The sequence below is a fragment of the Giraffa tippelskirchi genome, chromosome 11 (genome assembly GCF_054371585.1).
Source record: "Giraffa tippelskirchi isolate mGirTip1 chromosome 11, T2T-mGirTip1v1.2.pri, whole genome shotgun sequence".
In the NCBI taxonomy this organism is placed as follows: Eukaryota; Metazoa; Chordata; class Mammalia; order Artiodactyla; family Giraffidae; genus Giraffa; species Giraffa tippelskirchi.
Window position 1 is genome coordinate 96,750,752 of NC_137285.1, and position 22,407 is coordinate 96,773,158.

The following is a 22,407-nucleotide window of genomic DNA, read 5'->3' on the forward strand; positions in this document are numbered from 1 at the left end:
AAAGCTCTTAACCCTGTGCGTACATAGTGATTAACCACTGAAGGCAACTCCTGTTGCTCCTAAAGATATGTGATCCTTCCTCAGTGATCAGTGCAAAGAAATAGAGGAAAACAATAGAATGGGAAAGACTAGAGATCTTGTCAAGAAAATTAGAGATACCAAGAGAATATTTCATGCAAAGATGGGCACAATAAAGGACAGAAATGGTATGGACCTAACAGAATCAGAAGATATTAAGAAGAGGTGGCAAGAATATACAGAAAAACTATACAAAAAAGATCTTCATGACCCAGATAATCACGATGATATGATCACTCACCTAGAGCCAGACATCCTGGAATGTGAAGTCAAGTGGACCTTGGGAAGCATCACTACGAACAAAGCTAGTGGAAGTGATAGAATTCCAGTTGAGTTATTTCAAATCCTAAAAGATGATGCTGTGAAAGTGCTGTACTCAATATGCCAGCAAATTTGGAAAACTCAGCAGTGGCCACAGGACTGGAAAAGGTCAGCTTTCATTCCAATCCCAAAGAAAGGCAATACCAAAGAATGTTCAAACTACTGCACTCATCTCACATGCTAGCAAAGAAATGCTCAAAATTCTCCAAGCCAGGCTTCAACAGTACGTGAACAGTGAACTTGCAGATGTTCAAGCTGGATTTAGAAAAGGCAGAGGAACCAGAGATCAAATTGCCAACATCCATTGGATTATCGAAAAAGCAAGAGAGTTCCAGAAAAACATCTATTTCTGTTTTATTGACTATGCCAAAGCCTTTGGCTGTGTGGATCACCACAAACTGTGGAAAGTTCTAAAAGAGATGGGAATACCAAACCACCTGACCTGCTTCCTGAGAAATCTGTATGCAGGTCAGGAAACAACAGTTAGAACTGGACATGGAACAACAGACTGGTTCCAAATAGGGAAAGGAGAGCTTCAAGGCTGTATATTGTCACCCTGCTTATTTAACTTATATGCAGAGTACATCATGAGAAACACTGGGCTGGAAGAAGCACAAGCTGGAATCAAGATTGCCAGGAGAAATATCAATAACCTCAGATATGAAGATGACACCACCCTTATGGCAGAAAACAAAGAGGAACTAAAGATCCTCTTGATGAAAGTGAGAGAGGAGAGTGAAAAAGATGGCTTAAAGCTCAACATTCAGAAAACTAAGATCATGGCATCCGGTCCCATCACTTCATGGCAACTAGATGGGGAAACAGTGGAAACAGTGATAGACTTTATTTTGGGGGGCTCCAAATCACTGCAGATGGTGACTGCAGCCATGAAATAAAAAGACGCTTACTCCTTGGAAGAAAAGTTATGACCAACCTAGACAGCATATTAAAAAGCAGAGACATTACTTTGCCAACAAAGGTCTGTCTAGTCAAAGCTATGGTTTTTCCAGTGGTCATGTATGGACGTGAGAGTTGGACCATAAGGAAAGCTGAGTGCCAAGGAATTGATGCTTTTGAACTGTGGTGTTGGAGAAGACTCTTGAGAGTCCCTTGGACTGCAAGGAGATCCAACCAGTCCATCCTAAAGGAGATCAGTCGTGAATATTCATTGAAAGGACTGATGTTGAAGCTGAAGCTCCAATACTTTGGCCCCCTGCTGCGAAGAACTGACTCATTTGAAAAGACCCTGATGCTGGGAAAGATTGAAGGCGGGAGGAGAAGGGGATGACACAGGATGAGATGGTTGGATGGCATCACCGACTAAATGGACATGAGTTTGAGTAAACTCTGGGAGTTGGTGATGGGTAGGAAGCCTGGCGTGTTGCAGTCCATGGGTTCACAAAGAGTCGGACACAACTGAGCGACTGAACTGAACTGAAAGATCTGTGAGGATTTGTGATTTACACCTTGGAGTTGGCAGAAATCCACTGGCTAGTAATAATACCTCATCACAACTCCAGATTTCTAAGGGAAACAGCGAGAGTTCATGCCCCTCCCCCACCCCGTTCACAGGCACACGCAGGGACACGTGCCCTATGGGAGAGGAAATGGGAGGGCAAGCGATATGCAAGAGGAGAGTTAGGTGGAGAACAGTTGAAAGCATCTGTTTGTTGAGATCAGAGGATGCTGATGGAAGCAGGGCAGGACCCAAGGGCTCAGCCTTGGGGCATCCACCATCCTATCCCTCACTTCGCGGAGGCTCCTATCGCTCTGAAGGCAGGAGTTCACCACCAAGGAGACCAAATCCCTACAATAAGTCATTTGGAAAGAAGGTCAAATATAAAAAGTTAAAGACAGCGTTTCTTCCTTTCTGCGAGGCCACCAAGTGGTTGACCACGCTCAGCACTGGCTGAGCAGAGAAGGTGAAGTGGGCGGTTGGGAGCAATCAATGGGGCCGGGGAATGGGTGGGGGTCTGAGGTTGCTGTGCAGGATAGCGTATTCATCTGAATTCCTGCAGCTGACTTTGGGAGAAAGAACTCTGTACTCTTGCCCTGAACGCACGGGAGGGACTAATACTTTCCTGGCACTTAGCCAGAGACTGCAAACAGAAGTCCTAAGTGTCGCCTTTGCAGAGCCGAATCCGTGTACCCTGATTAATTATTGACCAGAACTCTACCTGCCTTATCTCTATTCCGTGGAAAGGCCGTCCAGGAGGAGAGCACAGGGCGGAATTCGGCTCCCACTCCACGCGCCCACTAGCGTCTCCCCCGAGCCATCTCTGCAAAGGAGATACTTCAGGATATACAAAATCCGAATCCACACTCCTCGGGAAAATAAGTTTTCCGAACTCTTAAATCCTAAAATGAAAGTCTCCTTCAGCCATCTGAGTTTGGGGGCGAATAGCAAGAATGTCACCTGTGGGACTTAATAAATCACTCATTAACTTCTACCAGCACGATACCCTGCAGGTGCTGGCAGGGGACTGAGGAGGAGTGAAGGGCGGAGAGCTGAGCCCTGCCTGAGGCTGGGGACCAAATCCAGGTTTGAGTCTTGGCCATCCAACCCCGGACCAGCAGGGTCTGCTGCTCTGAGGGCGTCCAAAAGTCCCAGACCTAAAAGACCAGCCTGAAGTAAAGCTTCAAAGGGGCAATGGTGATCCTGTCTCAGGGTGCCTAGTTCTCCCGGTCACATGGGGCCCTTCAATCTCTTCTGTGCCATCCAGAGCCCTGGCCTCTTCACTGAGTCTTCCCTGGGGACATCCCAGTTCCATGCTCAAGATTCTTGGTCCTGACCTCTGACCCCCTTTAAGGGGCAAGTTCAGTTAGTCTCTCAGTCATGTCCGACTCTTTGCGACCCCATGGACTGCAGCACGCCAGGCCTCCCTGTCCATCACCAACTCCTGGAGTCTACCCAAACCCCTGTCCATCAAGTCAGTGATGCCATCCAACCATCTCATCCTCTGTCATCCCCTTCTCCTCCCGCCCCCAATCCTTCCCAGCATTAGGATCTTTTCCAATGAGTCAACTCTTCGCATGAGGTGGCCAAAGTATTGGAGTTTCAGCTTCAACATCAGTCCTTCCAATGAACACCCAGGACTGATCTCCTTTAGGATGGATTGATTAGATCTCCTTGCAGTCCAAGGGACTGTTAAGAGTCTTCTCCAACACCACAGTTCAAAAGCATCAATTCTGCGGCGCTCAGCTTTCTTCACCGTCCAACTCTCACATCCATACATGACCACTGGAGATGAGGAGAAGGTGAGCCCACATCCTAGGTCTCCTTGTTCACAGAGACCAGCAGGGTCTTCCCGCTTCCTGCTTCTGATGGCAAGGATCCTACAGACAGATACAAGAAGGGTAGATATTCACAAGGGCAGAGAGTTTAGGTTCTTGTAACTCCCTGGGATGGAGCCCTGCTGGCAGGTGTGAGCTGGGGGTGGGGGGGTGTGTGGTTTCTGCTCATCCTGACAGAGAAGTGAATCTGATCAGCGCACAAGTCACAGGACTGAGTTTTCTGTTTGTACAGTGTCCTAAGACTCTTCTGGTAGGATCTCTGACTCAGTGTCATCCTTTGCTGCCTTTCACCCCTCAACAAACAGCAGATCATCTGAGCAGATGACGGTCCCCCTGCAGGAGGGACTCCTAGTCACCTCTTGTGGAGCTGAGAGTTTAGGGAGAGGGGGCCACCTGTCTTTTGCTGTTGTTGTTCAGTTGCTCAGTTATATCTGACTCTTTGCAGTCTGATGGACTGCAGCACCCAGGCTTCCGCGTCCTTCACCTTCTCCCAGAGTTTCTCAAACTCATGTCCATGATGCTAACCAACCATCTCATCCTCTTTTGCCCCCTTCTTGCCCTCAATCTTTCCCAGCATCAAGGTCTTTTCCAATGAGTTGGCTCTTCACATCAGGTGTTCAAAGTATTGGAGCTTCAGTGTCAGTCCTTCCAGTAAATATTCAGGGTTGATTTCCTTTAGAATTGACTGGTTTGATCTCCTTCTTGTCCAAGGGACTCTCAAGAGTCTTTTGCTGTCTCTAGAACACTGCAGATGGTCTTCTATGCAGGGTGAACATCAGATCTCATAGCAGGCTTCAGGGAGAAATCTATGAGAGTACTTTTCTTCCTTATCTTCACAGCCATGAATCGCTCAAGACTTCAGGCCCTAGGCTAAGTCCTTTGCATTATATTATATTATTTCATCTAATCCTCATGGCAGTACTTTGATGACCCATTTTATAGATGGAGAAACTGGGGCAGAGGGGAACCAAGCAGCTAGCCCTTGGTCACATGGCCACTAAGTGACAGAAGCAGGAGTTAAAACCAGGCCTGTCTAATCCCATAGGCCAAATTCTCAGACAGTCTCCTGAGCCTGACTGCTGACGTTACTATAGGATGACTTGAGAAGAGAATCACCTTGTGCATAACTCCAACCCTAGACAAATGAAGTTCTGTCTGTACTTTGCTGTCCCTGGGGCTGGATGGGGAAGGCTGTTCTTCTGCAAGGGCTCCCAGCAACAGTCCAAACAGCCCCCCAAGCCTCAGAGGTTAATACAGCTGCAGTTCGTTTGCATTGGGATTTCAGGGCACTGCATTGTCCAGGAGATAAGTCTGCATTATGCAAATTACTTGTGCCAGGATTCTCCAGAAATTACCAAGCCTCTGGGGAATTGCCTAGCTGCTTAACCCTTTCCATCACAGACACCACTGATCAATGAAAGAGGTTCCCCAGGACATGACAACCTGATGAGCAGAAGGTGACCTCTCCAGGCTGGTGTGACAGGCACACAACTCATGCCTCGGGTTTGTCCTTACCGTGGGTCTGAAGCCCAATCCCTCTTTCCTCACATGTCTCAAAGGGGAAAGTGTTTCCTTGAGAGGATCCTTGGGGCTCACTGGAGATGGAAGAATTTCTTCAGTGGGGCTTGAGAGCTCAGAATCATTTACCCTGACCAAAAGTGAGGGTTTCTCAGAGAAGATGGTATTTGAACTGAGTATGGGAGGTGAATCAACAGCAGAGAAAGGGCATGTCAAGGACACAGAGGCAGGAAAGTTCACAGCTCATTTTAAGAGGAGCAAGTGATTAAAGTGGGCTAGGTGACAAACAAAGGCAAAGTGCATTCTTTTTTGTTAGAAAAATCACTATAACAAAGCTGGGTATATTTTTGGACTTCTCTGGTTGTCCAGTGGTTAAGAATCTGCCTGTCAATGAAGGGGACACAGGTTTGGCCCGGGAAGACCCCACATGCCATGGAGCACCTAACCTCATGTACCACAACTATTGAACCTGTGCTCTAGAACACCCAAGCCACAATTGCTGACCCAGTGAGTCACAACTACTGAGTCCATGTGCCTAGAGCCCATGCTCTGCCACAAGAGAGGCCGCCGCAATGAGAAGCCCCTGTACCACAACAAAGAGAAGCCCCCACTTGCTGTAACTAGAGAAAGTCACACAGAGCAAGAAAAGCCCAGCACAGTCAGAATTAAATAAATAAATAAGGATATCTATAATAAATAAATAAAGCATTTTAAAAAACAAAGCTAGGTATATTTTTTAAAATCACAAATCCACATCTTTGAGATATAAAATTCACCACTTAAGCAAAAACTGAATAAACAACAAGCTAAAACACAGATACACAAAAACCCTACTGTCCAACTCCCCCTAGACAGATTCCTTCTGGTGGGCTTTGGAGGTTTGAAAGCAAAAGGTGAGGTCAACACAAATACAAACTCATAATTGGTATTTGCATAGCTGAGCTCCTGGGTCCAGCTGGAGCAGCCCAGCCCCATGGGGACCAACAGATTGGCCACCTGGGGCTTGGACTGCTGGGTGAGAATTAGGGAAGGGCTCCTTCAGGGAAGGTCAATTTCCCTCGGTGAGAGGCACTTGAGACCTCAACTTCTCCTGTGGTTTCCATAAGAAGTCATGGAATCTTTGGGCAGGAGCCAACAGATTGCCTTATCCAACCCTCTGCCACCAGGCCAAATCTACTACATTCAACACAGTGAAGACAACTAGCTGATGATCATCAAACATGTAACAATGATGTTCACAGCCCAGTCACTCCTCTGATACTCAGAGATCTCAATGACTCTATTCTCTCGATAACGATGTCTTACCACATTTACAACCAAAAGCTTTTTCTCTAGACTCAATCTTGAGCCTGGAAGTATAAGAATTCACAGGTTTAGATGATAGAAAATGAGAGCCCTTCTCTGCATATGCTTTCTACCTTTGCCCTCACTGATCACTTGACACATCACACTGAATCCCTCCAATTCCCCTTCCACTCAGTCTATGAAAAAACCATATCATAAATGGCCAAGAACCGGGCATTGAAGAAAAACAGAGACCAGTCTCTAGTACTCACAAACTACTGCGTTATTGGGAAAGTCACTTAATTCCTGTGGACTCAGTTCCATCTCTGTAAAGTATACATAACAGCATCACTTTTCCGTAAGATTGCTGTGAAGATCAAAGGAGAGTCTAGACGGTAAATCTCTTTGTAAGGAATGTACTATATAAATATAAAATATTATAGTATTTCTGCTTACAAAGGAACACCAGTACCCCTGAGCAAACAGTAAGCATAAGAAGGCTGAAATAGCTATATTAACATCAAATAAAGTAGACTTCAAAACAAACAGTATGAACAGAGATAAAGAGAGCCATTTCATAGTGATAAAAGGACCTATTTATCACGAAGGGATAACAGCCATAAATGTGTATGTACCTGATAACAGAGATTCAAAACATGAATCAAAAGTCAGCAAGATTAAATGGAGAAATAAACTAACAATCATAGGTAGAGATTTTGCTACCCCTTTCAGCCACTGAGAATAATTAGACAAAACTAATCAGTAGGACTTCCCTGGTGGTCCAGTGGTTAAGAATCTGCCTGCCAACTCAGAAAACATGGGTTCGATCCCTTGTCTAAAATGATTCCACATGCCATGGAGAAATTAAGCCCGTGCGCCACAACTAAAGAGTAGCCCCCACATGCTGCAACTACAGAAAATCCACTCACAGAAACAAAAAGACCCAGTGCAAGCATAAATAAAAAATAATAATAAAACTCGTCAGTAAATGCATAAAAAGCTGAAACAACACTATCAACCACCTTAGCTGAATTAATATTTATGGAATACTACATCCAACAATTATAGAATTTGCTTTTTTTTTCAAGAGAACATGGTATATTCACCAAGAAAAACCAAACGCTGGTCTATAAAACAAATCTCAATACATTTTAAAAGATTACAATCTTATAGAGTATATTCTCTCACGTGGAATTAAATTGCAAACCAATAATATTGCAGTATCTAGAAAATGCCAAAATATTTGGAAATTCAACAAAACACATCAAAACAACACATGGGCCAAGGATGAAATTTAAAAAAAAATTTTAAATATCTCCAACTGAATGATAATGAAAATACAATATATCAAAATCCGTGGAATGCAGCTAAGGTAGTGTTAAAGAGAAATTTTATAGATTTAAATATGTATATTATAAAAAGGCATTTAAAGAAAAATTGATGACCTTAGGCTATATCTTTAAAATATAGATCAAATATCATTGTCAACCAAGAGTAATTTTGTTCTCCAAGGGATGTTTGGCAAAATCTAGAGACATTTTCTGTTACAGCTCGGGGAGGGAAAGTTATTGGCATCTGGTGGGTAGAGCCCAGGTTTGGCCCTAAACATTCTGTGATGCAGAAGTCAACCTCCTCCTACAAAGAAGTATCCAGTTTCTCCAAAGAAGATATACATGTAGCCAATAGACACATGAAAAGATGCTCAGTATTATTAACTATTAGAGAAATGCAAACTCAAACCACAAGGAGCGGTCATGTTATACCAGGCTGAACGACTACCATCAAAAAGTCCACAAGGAATAAATGCTGGAGAGAGTGTGGAAAAAAGGGAACCCTCCTACACTGTCAGTGGGAATATGAATTGGTGCAGCCAGTATGGAAAACAGCATGGAGGTTCCTATGGTAGCTCTTCCTACAGAGCTACCATATGATCCAACAATCCACTCCTGTGCATATATCTGAAAAAGATGAAAACACTAGTTTGAAAAGACATATGCATCCCAGTATGCATGGCAGCTCTGTTTACAATAACCAAGACACAGAAGCAACCTAAGTGTCTGTCAATAGATGAATGGATAAAGAAGATATGGTGTGCATATACAACGGAATATTAGCCCAAAAAAAGAATGAAATATTGCATTTGCAGCATGGACAAACCTAGAGAATATCATACTAAAGGAAGTAAGTCAGACAGAGAAAGACAAATATTATACAGTATTACCTACATGTGGAACCTAAAAATAATACAAATGAATCTATATACAAAACAGAAACAGACTCAAAGACAAATAAAGCAAGCTTTTGGTTACCAAAGTAGAAAGATGGGATGAGGGATGATAAGTGAAGAGTATAGGATGAACAGATATACATTATGATATATAAGATAGATAAACAACAAAGACTTACTATATAGCAAAGAGAGCTATATTCAGTATCTTGTAATAAATTATAGTGGGAGATGGTCTGAAATATATGTATATGACTGAAATATCTAAAACTAACCCAATAACATAAATAAACTACACTTCAGTTTACAAAGAGAATTATCCAGTCAAATATGTCAATAGTGCCACGGCTGCTGCTGCTGCTGCTAAGTCGCTTCAGTCGTGTCCGACTCTGTGCGACCCCATAGACAACAGCCCACCAGGCTCCGCCAACTCTGGGATTCTCCAGGCAAGAATACTGGAGTGGGTTGCCATTTCCTTCTCCAGTGCATGAAAGGGAAAAGTGAAAGTGAAGTCGCTCAGTTGTGTCCGACTCTTAGCAACCCCATGGACTGTAGCCTACCAGGCTCCTCCGTCCATGGGATTTTCCAGGCAAGAGCACTTGAGCGGGGTGCCATTGCTAGGGAACCATAAATAAATATATTGTTAAAAACATTCCCACAAAGAAAACTATAGGCCCAGAAGATTTCCCTGGTAAATTATAGCAAACATTTCAGGGAAAAATTAACACCAGTCTTACACAAACTATTACAGAAATAGGAGAGACAACACTTACCAATTCATTTTGTGAGGCTAACATGACCTTTACCAAAACCTAATAAAGACATTACATGAAAATGAAATTGCAGAGTAATATTGCTCATAAATATAGATGAAAACTTTACCAAAAATTTGCATTGTGGTCAAGTGAAATTTATCCTAGGAATACGAGGTTAATTTGAACTTTCAAGAGAACCTATCAATATACTTCACACATGAACAGAATGAAGAAGGAAAACTCCATGAATACTTCAATGGATCAAAAAATTCAAATTAAGCACTGGTGTGATTTTTTTTAACACAACAGCTAGGACTGTAAGGTTACTTTCTCAATCTGATAAAGGTTATAGATAAAAATCCTATAACAAATTAAAAATACAATTTATTTTATAATAACATCAAAAACATAAGATACAGCAATTATCCACCAATAAAAAAAGAAAGACATAAAATACTTTTGTAATAAATTTCTAAAATGCATTAAACTTGTACAATGAAAACTACAAAGCCTTACTGAGAAAGTTTGAAGTTCTAAATTCATGGAGAGACATACCATGTTCATGTAGAAGATGCAGTGTTTTAAGATGTCAATCATCTGCAAACTGATCTACAAATTTAATGCAATCCCAATCATAATCTCACTTGGTTTTTTGTAGGAATTTATAAGCTGATTCTAAAGTTTACATGGAAATGAAATGGACCTATAATATTCAAAACTATCTTGAAAAAAGGAAAACAAAGCTGGAGAACTTACATATTTGATTTCAAGAGTTTCTATAAAGCTATATCAATTAAAACAGTGTGGTAGTGGTGCAGGAATAGATAAAAAATATCAATGGATCAGAAAAGAAAATCCTGAAATGGAATCACACTTACATAGTCACTTAGTTTCAACAAAAACATAAGAAAAAACCAGTGGAGAAAGGAAATGCTTTTCAAAAAATGATATTAGAAAAACTGAATGCTCATGTAAGGAAAAAAAAGAACATTAACTCCTATATCATACCCCCCCATACACACACACAAAATGGGTCTTAGGTTTCAATGTAAAACATAAAACTACCAAGCTTCTATAAGAAAACAGGATAATATCTGCAAAATTTATGGGGTGGGGTGGCAAGAAGGCAAGAATTTCCTAGATAGACAGAAATAAACACCCATAAAAGAAAAGATTCTTGGGCTCCAAATTTTCTTGGGCTCCAAAATCACTGAGGATAGTGATTGCAGCCAAGAAATTAAAAGACACTTGCTCCATGGAAGAAAAACTATGACAAACCTAGACAGAGTATTCAAAAGCAGAGACATCACTTTGCTGACAAAGGCCCATAGAGTTAAAGCTATGGTTTTTCCAGTAGTCATGTATGGATGTGAGAGTTGGACCATAAGGAAAGCTGAGTGCCAAAGAATTGATGCTTTTGGACTGTGGTGTTGGAGAAGACTCTTGAGAGTCCCTTGGACAACAAGGAGATAAAACCAGCCAATCCTAAAGGCAATAAACCCTGAATACTCACTGGAAGGACTGATGCTGAAGCTGAAGCTCCCCCAATATTTGGCCACCTGATGCGAAGAGCCAACTCATTGGAAAAGACTGATGCTGGAAAAGACTCTGATGCTGGGAAAGATTGGGGGCAGGAGGAGAAGGGGGCAACAGAGGATGAGATGGTTGAATTGCATCACTGACTCAATGGACATGAGTTTGAACAAACTCCAGGAGATAGAGAAGAACAGGGAAGCCTGGCATATTGCAGTCCATGGGATTCACAAAGAGTCAGCCTTGACTTAGCAACTGAACAACAAAAGAAAAGAATAATGAATTGTACTGCATCAAGTTTAAAAGTTTATCCTCATCAAAAGATACTATTAGAAAAATGATAGACAAGCTTCAACTTGAAGAAAATATTCACAAAACATATAACTAACAAATGAATTGTATTCACAATATATCAAGAACTCCTATAACTCAATAAAAAGAAGACAATTTACCCTATTAAGATGGGCAAAATATTTGAACAGACATTTCACAAAGGAAGATGAATGATCAATAAATAAGTGTAGAACAAAGCGTCCAACATCATTAGTCATCAAAGAAATGCAAATTAAAACCAAAATGAGATAGACCAAACGTTGGCAAGGCAGTAGAGGAACTGGAACTCTCATATGTTGTTGGTGGAAGTATAAAATGGTATAACCACTCTGGAAAAAGATCTATCAGCTTTCTTATAAAATTAAACATGTATCTACCATATGATCCAGTGATTTTATTCTTAGGTATTTATCCAAGAGAAATAAAAATGTATGTACACACACACAAAATAAAAGAACTTGAACAAGAATGTTTTTGGCAACTATATCTATAATAACCTCAAACTGGAAACAGCCCAGGTGTCAATCAATAGGAAAATGGATAAGCAAACTACAGTAGATATTCTTGCAAGGGAATATTACTCAGCAATAAAAAAGAACAAACTACCTATATGTGTACAATACAGATTAATATAAAAATATTATACAGAGCAAAGCAAGATTTAATAAGAGAATGTTCACTATGTCATTCAATTCATGTTAATTCTACAACCGGCAACTCTGATTAATCTGTGGAGAAAAGAAAAATGATGGTTGCCTTTAAGGAGGTAGGCATGGAGATTGACTAAGAAGGGGTGTGAGAAAATTTGGGGGTTGATAGTAATTTTCTGCATTTTAATGAGAGTTATGCAGGTGACTAATTTAATAGTACCCTTAAGATTTATCTGTTTCACCTTATGCAAATTTGATCTCACAATTAAAAAAAAAAAAACCCTAAACTAATATTAATTTCATGTATGCATCCTAAAATATCTAGGGCTTAGTATGCCCGTATCAGCAACTCACTTTCAAATCTATCTAAATACAGACATATTAAAGAATAAATAGTGGGTGAGTAAATGAACCAGACTGATTTGTGATAGAATATTAATTGTAGAATCTTAGGTAGTAGGAAATGGCAACCCACTTCAGTACTCTTGTCTGGAAAATTCCACGGACGGAGGAGCCTGGTAGGCTACAGACCACGGGATTGCAAAGAGTCGGACACGACTGAGCAACTTCACAAAAAAAACAAAAAAAAAATATAGATGTTCACTGTACAATTCTTTAAATTTCTGTATGTGTTTGAACATTTGCATAACAAAATGATGAGTAGGAAAAAAGTAACACTCATGTGAAAGATCAAAACTCTCCCTGGTGACCTCAGGATATAAGCCTGAGAAATTCAGCCCCAGGTAGACATGCTCTCGCCGTGGCATACTGGCCCATCAGCCCACCTATGCCATGCATTGGTTATCCAACACCAGACTTCTAAGAAACCTAGGTTATTCACTGCACTGAACTTTCCCAGAAAAAGAAAACATACTAAGTCATTACTATTTTCAGCAAGTGTACATTCTAATCTTTAAAACTGCGATTACTAGTGTGGTAAAGCTTATGACAACTACATGATTTATATTTAAAAAATAGCACTTTTATTTCAGACCTAAAACTAGTAAAAAATGACAGCTGTAAAAAGGAAGGTAAATTATTTCCAACCAGGAGATTCTATTTCAACATCAGCTATATGATAACTAATTTGCCTCTAAATTTTGTTTCTATAAAGTGTTTCTATAAAACCTGTGAGATGCTTTTAAATTTTAAAAGTTTAAGATGTAGAACCTTCTAACCTTCTACTTAAGAGGAACTAACATTTCTGGAGGGCTTTTGAAATGTCAGAAATTACTGTAGGCTCTTTAATTATATTATCACATATATTATCCCCATTCAAGCTGAGTTTTGTCTGTGCCAAACTATTCTTTCTTTCACTATGCTCCACTGCCTCATGTGAGACAATGACTTTTGATATGTGAAAGAGACTGTGATTTCATTTCAAAAGCACACCTAGTCAACACTTGGACATGGAAACACCAGCAAATGTACAGTGGTCTGAACTAGTCCCTGTAAGCTGATGCTGAGTCACTTTGGTGGCCAGACAAGTTCTGCTCAAAAGCCCCTTCAGCATCACGAGGATGTCTGGTCTGCCTCTTTGTCTTCAAGTACATAGACCAGAGTCACTGTTCCCAGGGGGTGAACAGGAACAAATGCTGCAATTCTGAAAACTCTTTATCCTGACTGACTTCCCCAGGCACAAAGAAAGCACACATCTAGACTAAGGTCTGCCATGGTACTAAGGCATTTTTAGTACATTTTAGCCTCAAAGCCCTTACTGGTTTGGATAGAAAGGATTGGGCTATTTCTTCTTTTTAATAAGATGGCTTACAGATTTCTGTTCAAAAAGGGGAACATGACTATGTAAATCAAAGTCTTTTGGGAAAACAAACGAAAATCCCTTTCAGAAACATGTGAAATACCTATTTCAAATAATCTCTGTAAAAACTTAATACTAATCATCTCCTTCCTCTGAAAGTCATTTTTAAGCATATCTACAGATTGGGGCTCTAACAAATACTTTAAAAGAACTGAATTTTGTTGAAATATTAATGCATTTTATTTCAGCCCTTTAAATATTCCCATTTATGTTAAGTATGTCAGGTAACAAAGTGTCCTGGCACGAGGTCTGGACATAGTAGTTGCTCACTATGATACTGCAGGTCATGATAAGAAATAGATACATTTGGTCTCATCCTCAGTCTTTGTCTCAACTCAGAAACTGCAGGATTATTCACTAGTAGAATTCCTTGTGTTCCTAAATCTAGAACTCACTTAGAACCCGTGACAGAGCTCTTCAGACTAGAGTCAGTGTTGTTGACTGTACAACAAAGTGATTAAAAAGAAGAGCGTCAGATAAGGTGGGCCACTTACTGACTGTGTGAACTTGGACAGATTACTTAGCCGCTTTAAATCTGTCTCTTTCTCCTATGAATGGGAATTAAAATTTTATAGTCTTTATTTGCCTTTTGTGAGGATTAAGTGAGATGGCAGTAACATTTTCACTAGTAAAGGTGGGACAGCTAAAGACTTGTGTATAGATCTACCACCCCCACTTATTTCATTCTACTGCAACCTTCCACTTGTCCTAACTCTGAGCTACTTGTGGTCAGGGCTATGCCTGACTTTTCTTTGAATTCCCCAAGCACCTCGCACACCATTGCTATTGCACCTGGTAAATGAAACAAGGCTCTCCAGTCTCATTTACCCACAATTGCTGACAACCTTCCTTAGACTCCTGGCTCCTAGTCCTCCAGCTCTCTGAGGCCCTCCAGGCATCAAGATCTTCTCCACTGAAATACATAGAATCTAAGATAGCAAATAATGACATTGGTCAAGGCTTAGTTTTATTGGAAAAAACAGATTTCTCAGTCCTACATGGCTCATGCTTTAATGTTTTGTTCAGTTTGAACATCACAAAGTCCTCCGCCCAGGGAGGCTCCTGAGTTGACCGCACCATGAGCTTATCTGGGGTATTCTACCATAGCTGTTGTCCCCATCATACTTTCAGCTGGCCCTGCTGCTGCTGCTGCTGCTAAGTCGCTTCAGTCGTGTCCGACTCTGTGCGACCCCATAGACGGCAGCCCATCAGGCTCCGCCGTCCCTGGGATTCTCCAGGCAAGAATACTGGAGTAGATTGCCATTTCCTTCTCCAGTGCATGAAAGGGAAAAGTGAAAGTGAAGTCGCTCAGTCGTGTCCGACTCTAAGCGACCCCATGGACTGTAGCCTACCAGGCTCCTCCATCCATGGGATTTTCCAGGCAAGAGTACTGGAGTGGGGTGCCATTGCCTTCTCCGTCAGCTGGCCCAGGAGGCTCCAAATTGAATACGTCAATCCATTACTGAAGTTTAACAGCACACAGGTGAATCAAAGGCAACAAATTCTAACATCCTGCTCTTTCCTTTACATTTCATTTTTGCATTTGCTTGTGGGAACCACACATATTGAAAGAAAATTCTCATGCTATCAGATAATGGGCATCTAAAATGACTTTAGCTGCTATCTCTCAACTAAATGTATCCACTCTACAGGTTTTATAGAGTGATTGCTAAGACCACTAAACTTCCACCCTCTGATGAAGAGATGGTACAGTATTATACCCCTGCCTGGCATGGTAGGAAAACAACACTAATTGAAGAGAACAGCATCTCTTCTGACTTACTTCACTCAGAAAGAGATGCTGTTCTATTTAATTAGGGATGAATTGGGAGATTGGATTTGATGCATATACACTATTGTTTTCCAGTAGTCATGTATGGATGTGAGAGTTGGACCATAAGGAAAGCTGAGCGCCAAAGAACAGATGCTTTTGAACAGTGGTGTCGGAGAAGACTCTTGAGAGTCCCTTGGACTGCAAGGAGATCCAACCAGTCCATCCTAAAGGAGATCAGTCCTGAGTGTTCATTGGAAGGACTGTTGCTGAAGCTGAAACTCCAATACTTTGTCTACCTGATGTGAAGAACTGACTCACTGGAAAAGACCTTGATGCTGGGAAAGATTGAACACTGGAGGAGAAGGGGACGACAGAGGATAAGATGGTTGGATGGCATCACCGACTCAATGGACATGAGTTTGGGTAAACTCTGGGATTTGGTGATGGACAGGGAGGCCTGGCGTGCTGCAGTCCATGGGGTCGAAAAGAGTCGGACACGACTGAGTGAGTGAACTGAACTGAACTGAACACTATAGACATTATGTATAAAATAGATTACTAATGGGTACCTAAGGTATAGCACAGGAAATTTTACTCAGTGCTCTGTGATGACCTAAATGGGAAGGAAATCCAAGAAAGAGGGGATATGTGTACGTGAAAAATGGATTCATTTTGCTATACAGCAGAAACTAACACAGCATTGCAAAGCAACTGTACTATACTCCAATAAAAATTTAATTTAGAAAAAACAAAACAAAATAGTACAGCATCAATTCGATGTATCATACATGAGTTGCTGAAATGTCTTGTCAGTTTTCAGACAGCCATCCCTAAACCACTGACATTGGAGGGTAGATGAGCAGTGGTTCTGGGCTTGGGTTCCATGTTGAAATCACCTGAGAGCTTTAAAATCCCTGAGGCCCAGTTCTCACTCCCAGCAATTCTGCTTAGTTGGCCTAAGTCTTGGTCTAGACATAGGAAAGGAATTTTTTAAGACACCCCAAGTGATTCTAATGTGCAATCTAGGCTGAGACCCCTATTAAGAGTTTCCCACCTGATTGAATTGTGTAAAAGAAGCCATCACCCTGACCTTAGGGAAAATTCTCTTAAGACTTTCCCAGAAGAGTTGACATTGACTTATTAGTACAGGTGTTGCTCTAAGACCAGGTTGGATAAAGAAAACCTTTTGTGAGAACTTGACTTTCTTTTTGATACAGTGTGTAACACGTGGTGTGTGCATGCCCTTTGCGACCCCGTGGACTATAACCCGCCAGGCTCCTCTGTCCATGGGAATTTCCAGGCAATGATACTGGAGTGGGTTGCCATTTCCTACTTCAGGGGATCTTCCCAGCCCAAGGATTGAAGCTGCATTTCTTGCATCTCTTGCATTGGCATGCAGATTCTTTACCATGGGTGCCACCTGGGAAACCTGAATTGTAATGTGTATCTCACGCTATTACCACTCCTTGTTTCAGACAAGAAACCCCAGAATCATTCCCTGTAGAATCCATGGTGTTCCTACATCTAGTACTGACTTAAAACCCCTTATGACAGGGTTCTTAAGGCCACAGCCAGCATCTCTCATGTGGTCCCCAGAGGAGCTTTGACGAAGAACCTCAATTACAAGCTGTGAAGTGGGGTGCATGAAACCTAAGGACCACATGAGACAATCCATTGGTGTGCAGACAAAAATCTAATTTATAAGAAAAAAAAACAAAGAAAGAAAAAATTAATATCTACTTGTATTTAATATGTGGACTGAGGTGATCAAATGTCCCAATTTACTCCAGACTAAAGGATTTCCTGGAACACAGGTCTAAACCCAGGAAGGTCCCAGGCAAGCAGGACAAACTGGGCACCTAACATGGACTAATGCTGGCCCCCAACTTGGATATATGTGACTGATGGCTCTGAAAGTGTCCCTAGGGACAAGCAGAAGTTATGCACAGGAGGAGGGATGATGGTGACACCCTCACCCAGCTTATTCATTTCCACCATTCAGCAACCATTGAAGTTTACAGGGTGATTATCAGTGTAATTAATTTTATAAGTGCAACGGCTTTAAAGGATACAATCTTTATAATGATATGAGATTCTTCCACCACAAAGAGAATTACTGATTATCTCATGGCAGAAAATCCCAAAGAATTGTCAAGCTTAAAAATAAATTACTATTTATTTTTTAAAATACAATAATACCAAATTTTCTGATCTTTTTGGTTGATAAAATGACTGTCCAAAATATGCTACCTGCAAGTTAAAAAAAAAAAAAACGAATCTTGAAAGTTTAAACACAATTTACATTTAATCCAGGCCATCAGGATATAGATGATATTTTAATAGTGCTTTGAGAAATTCAGTAACAGAGAAAACTGTACAAAGTGAGGTCTAGTGAATGTTTAGGAATGATTCCACCATTATGTGATATTATTGTTAACAACAATTATGTCAAATGTGTCACCTCTATCTTTGCACATTTTTTTAAAAGTAGAAATGGAAATTTTTAGTCTATTTATAATTTTCCAAATAAAGAGTTTGAGGGTTTTTACTCAATATGTTAAATAATAAAAAGTCAACATCTTCAATGAGTTTGCAAAACTAGTTGACATCAACTAAGATGAAATTTACTAGCCAAATTTTAAAATAAAGCCTGAACACATGAAAAGATGCTCAGCATCACTCATTATTAGAGAAATACAAATCAAAACAAAATGAGGTATCATCTCATGTCAGTCAGAATGGCCGCTATCAAGAAGTCTACAAACAATAAATGCTGGAGAGGGTGTGGAGAAAAGGGAACCCTCTTACATTGCTGGTGGGAATGCAAACTAGTACAACCACTATGGAGAACAGTGTGGAGATTCCTTAACAAACTTGGAATAGAATTGCCATATGACCCAGCCATCCCACTGCTGTGCATACACACCGAGGAAATCAAAATTGAAAGCGACACATGTACCCTAATGTTCACTGCAGCAGTTTACAATAGCTAGGATGTGGAAGCAACCTAGATTTCATCGGCAGATGAATGGATAAGGAAGTTGTGGTACATATACACAATGGAATATTACTCAGTTATTTAAAAAAAAAAAAGAATGCATTTGAGTCAGTTCTAATGAGGTGGATGAAATTGGAGCCTATTATACAGAATGAAGTAAGTCAGAAAGAGAAACACCAATACAGTGTATCAGTGCATACATATGGAATTTAGAAAGACAGTAATGACGATCCTGTATGAAAGTCAGCAAAAGAGACACAGATGTAAAGAACAGACTTATGGACTATGTCGGAGAAGGGGAGAGTGGGATGATTTGAGACAACAGCATTGAAACATGTATATTACCATATGTAAAATAGATGATCAATGCAAGTTTGATGCATGAAGCAGGGCACTCAAAGCTGGTGCTCTGGGACAACCGAGAGGGATGGGGTGAGGAGGGAAGAGGGAGGGGGATTCAGGATGGGGGGACACGTATGCAGCCGTGGGTGATCCATGTTGATGTATGGCAAAAACCACCACAATATTGTAAAGAAATTATCCTCCAATTAAAATGAATTAATTAGATTTTTAAAAATGGAAAATATAATAAAATTTTCTTTGCAAAATTGATTTTGAAATGAGTTCTGTAATTTATTTAGCATAGCCAAGTATATACTATTTTAATTTGGATTCAAATATCTTTGTATGGTATGTTTTTCAGCTATGATATCTATTCAAAAGGTACTGAAATAAACTGAACTTAGACCCAGATCTTCAAGTTGGTATATTACAAAGATTTTTAAAAGCAATTAGACATATTCAATAACATTTCTCCCTCTAAATATTATTTATTGTAAATGAGGTCAAAAGTACTTTTATATCATTAATAAATGAAAGCCAAAAATTACCTATTTTATACTTACCTCATCTTTTAAATTTCTATTTTTGGCATCACCAAGCTAGAAAACTTTTTTTCAAAGCAGAAATCTGTCATAATTCATGATGCCTGTGTATCTCAGAGTTGGCACTTGATGAAAATGTTCAATGAATGAATGAATCCCTTTTGCAGTGTTCATTAATGTTGACAGTTATAGGATTTTTTAAATTGAATAGTATTCCATTGTATTTTTATGCATTTTCTTTATCCATTGAAGACATTATGCTAAGTGAAATAAGCCAGTTACAGAAGGAAAATACTGCATGATTTTATATACTTATATGAAATATTTAAAATAATCAAACTCATAAAAGCAAAGGATAGAATGGTGTTTGTCAGTGCCTAAGGCGGGGGGGAAGAGGAGTTGCTAATCAATGGGGATAAAATTTTAGTTATGCAAGATGAATAAGTTCTAGAGATCTGATGTAACACATCATGCCTATAGATAACAACGCTATGTTGTAAACTTCAAACTGTGTTGAGGATAGAGACCCTTGAAATGGGAATTTCAAGCCTGTTGTCTCACAAGGCTTGCCAACTTGTGTTTTATTTTAAATAAAGGTTGCAATATTTTATTGTCAAAAAATGCTTTCAGGATAAATCTAAGTGTTTTTACCAAAATTTAAAAAATTTTAAACCCTCCCATAGTAGTCATAGCTGTACTTGGAAAAAACTTACAAATAGATTAGGAACACCAACTTACGGAAGTTCCTACTCAACATTCAAATAAAAAAAAAAAAACACCCGAGAAACATCATATATCTGTAAGTATACTAAAGGAGAATCTATTATGATCAATTGCAATTTTCCATTCAGTATTTCCTAAATGGAATGGACAGCATATTAAAAAGCAGAGACCTTATTTTGTCAACAAAGGTCCGTCTAGTCAAGGCTATGGTTTTTCCAGTAGTCATGTATGGATGTGAGAGTTGGACTATAAAGAAAGCTGAGCGCGGAAGAATTGATGCTTTTGAACTGTGGTGTTGGAGAAGACTCTTGAGAGTCCCTTGGACTGCAAGGAGATCCAACCAGTCCATCCTAAAGGAAATTAGTCCTGCGTGTTCATTGGAAGGACTGATGTTGAAGCTGAAACTCCAATATTTGGCCACCTGATGCGAAGAGTTGACTCATTTGAAAAGACCCTGATGCTGGGAAATATTGAAGGCAGGAAGAGAAGGGGATGACAGAGGATGAGATGGCATCACTGACTCAATGGACATGAGTTTGGGTAAACTCTGGGAGTTGGTGATTGACAGGGAGGCCTGGCGTGCTGCAGTTCATGGGGTCGCAAAGAGTTGGACATGACTGAGCGACTGAACTGAACTGAAATGGAATGGAATGATCTCCCAAATTAACTCAATTCAATTAGAAATTATTGATTGCCTCATATTTGAAGTAAGTTGGTAAAAAATAAGTTATCTATGATGTCCAATTTCAAAAATTCATGTTTAGCTTGAGGACATGTCTTCAAACTTCCACTTACATATGGGTACAAAATAATGTTTGGAGAATTTGAGCCACTTGGCCATGCAATTTCATGGTTTTGCCCATGTCTAGCCTCTTTGTCTTATCACATACTCATCTTCTCCTGGCTCTCTATTTCCCTGTTGAAAATGGACAGCCTTCTGCATCAGAACCCTGTAGAGCACCGATCTCTACAAAACCAGCCACTCTCTTCATGTTGCAGCGCAAGTGGTTCACCCTTCTATCACGTAAGGGGTGAGTGAAGGCTGCGAAGTTTGTTTTTAAAAGGTCTTCCCTATATGCGAGACAGCAAAAGATACACAGATGTATAGAACAGTCTTTTGGACTCTGTGGGAGGAGGCGAGGGTGGGATGATTTGAGAGAATAGCATTGAAACATGGATATTATCATATGTGAAACGGATCGCCAGTCCAGGTTCGATGCATCAGACAGGGTGCTTGGGGCTGGTGCACTGGGATGATCCTGAGGGATGGGATGGGGAGGGAGGTGGGAGCGGGGCTCAGGATGGGGAACACATGTCATCCATGGCTGATTCATGTCAATGTATGGCAAAACCACTACAATGTTGTAATTAGCCTCCAATCAAAATAAATAAATTAAAAAAAATAAAAATAAAAGGTCTTCCCTTTCAATTGTGCCTTAGTAAATCTAGAGAAAAAAGCCTCAAATCCCTTTTCTTCCAGGTCTTTTTTTCTGGATTATGATCTACATGAAGAATAAACAAAGAAGACAATGGTGGTGATAATCTAAAGTGAGGCAAATAATTAGATGCAGTTTTGTCCCCCCAAACTGGAACTAAGACACACAGCAGAATAATGTAGATCATTAAAAAAAGACAATCACCCCAGTAAATAATACTGATGAAGGCAGTGAGCTCAGAGATTCTCAGTAACTCGGAAAATCACCAGGAAAAGGTGAACCCTCCAAGATGTTACTCTTGCTATGGACTGGTGTTAGAGGAGGCTGGCTGGCTTCTAGAGATCTCATTTCATTGTGATGTCGGGTCCTAAGAGATGGCCTCCTTTGGGCACAGCACTAGGCACCATGTCACATGTCCATGGGTTCTGATTGGTGGACCCGAAGAACCTGCTGTGGAAGTGCCAGGGGCTGATTTATCCCTGGACACCCAGCATCAAGAGCAGGTACTCAGGTACCACAGATAAGAGGAAGAGTGATGGGGGTAAAAAGATTTTCTTCTTCTTAGATCCCTACTCTTCCGGAGACCAAGCCTCCTGGCTTTGCATGTGTTGCTTGGGAGAACTGGGCTGCAAGCGGAGTGGGGCTAGACTTATCTTCCCTGGCAGCTGGTCACATTGCAAAGTCAACAAGACTAGTATAATCTCCTTCCTTGAATGACACTGCCTGACATGGAACTGAAAGCTAAGGGGATTAATCTGATAAGAAATAAAACACCTCAGC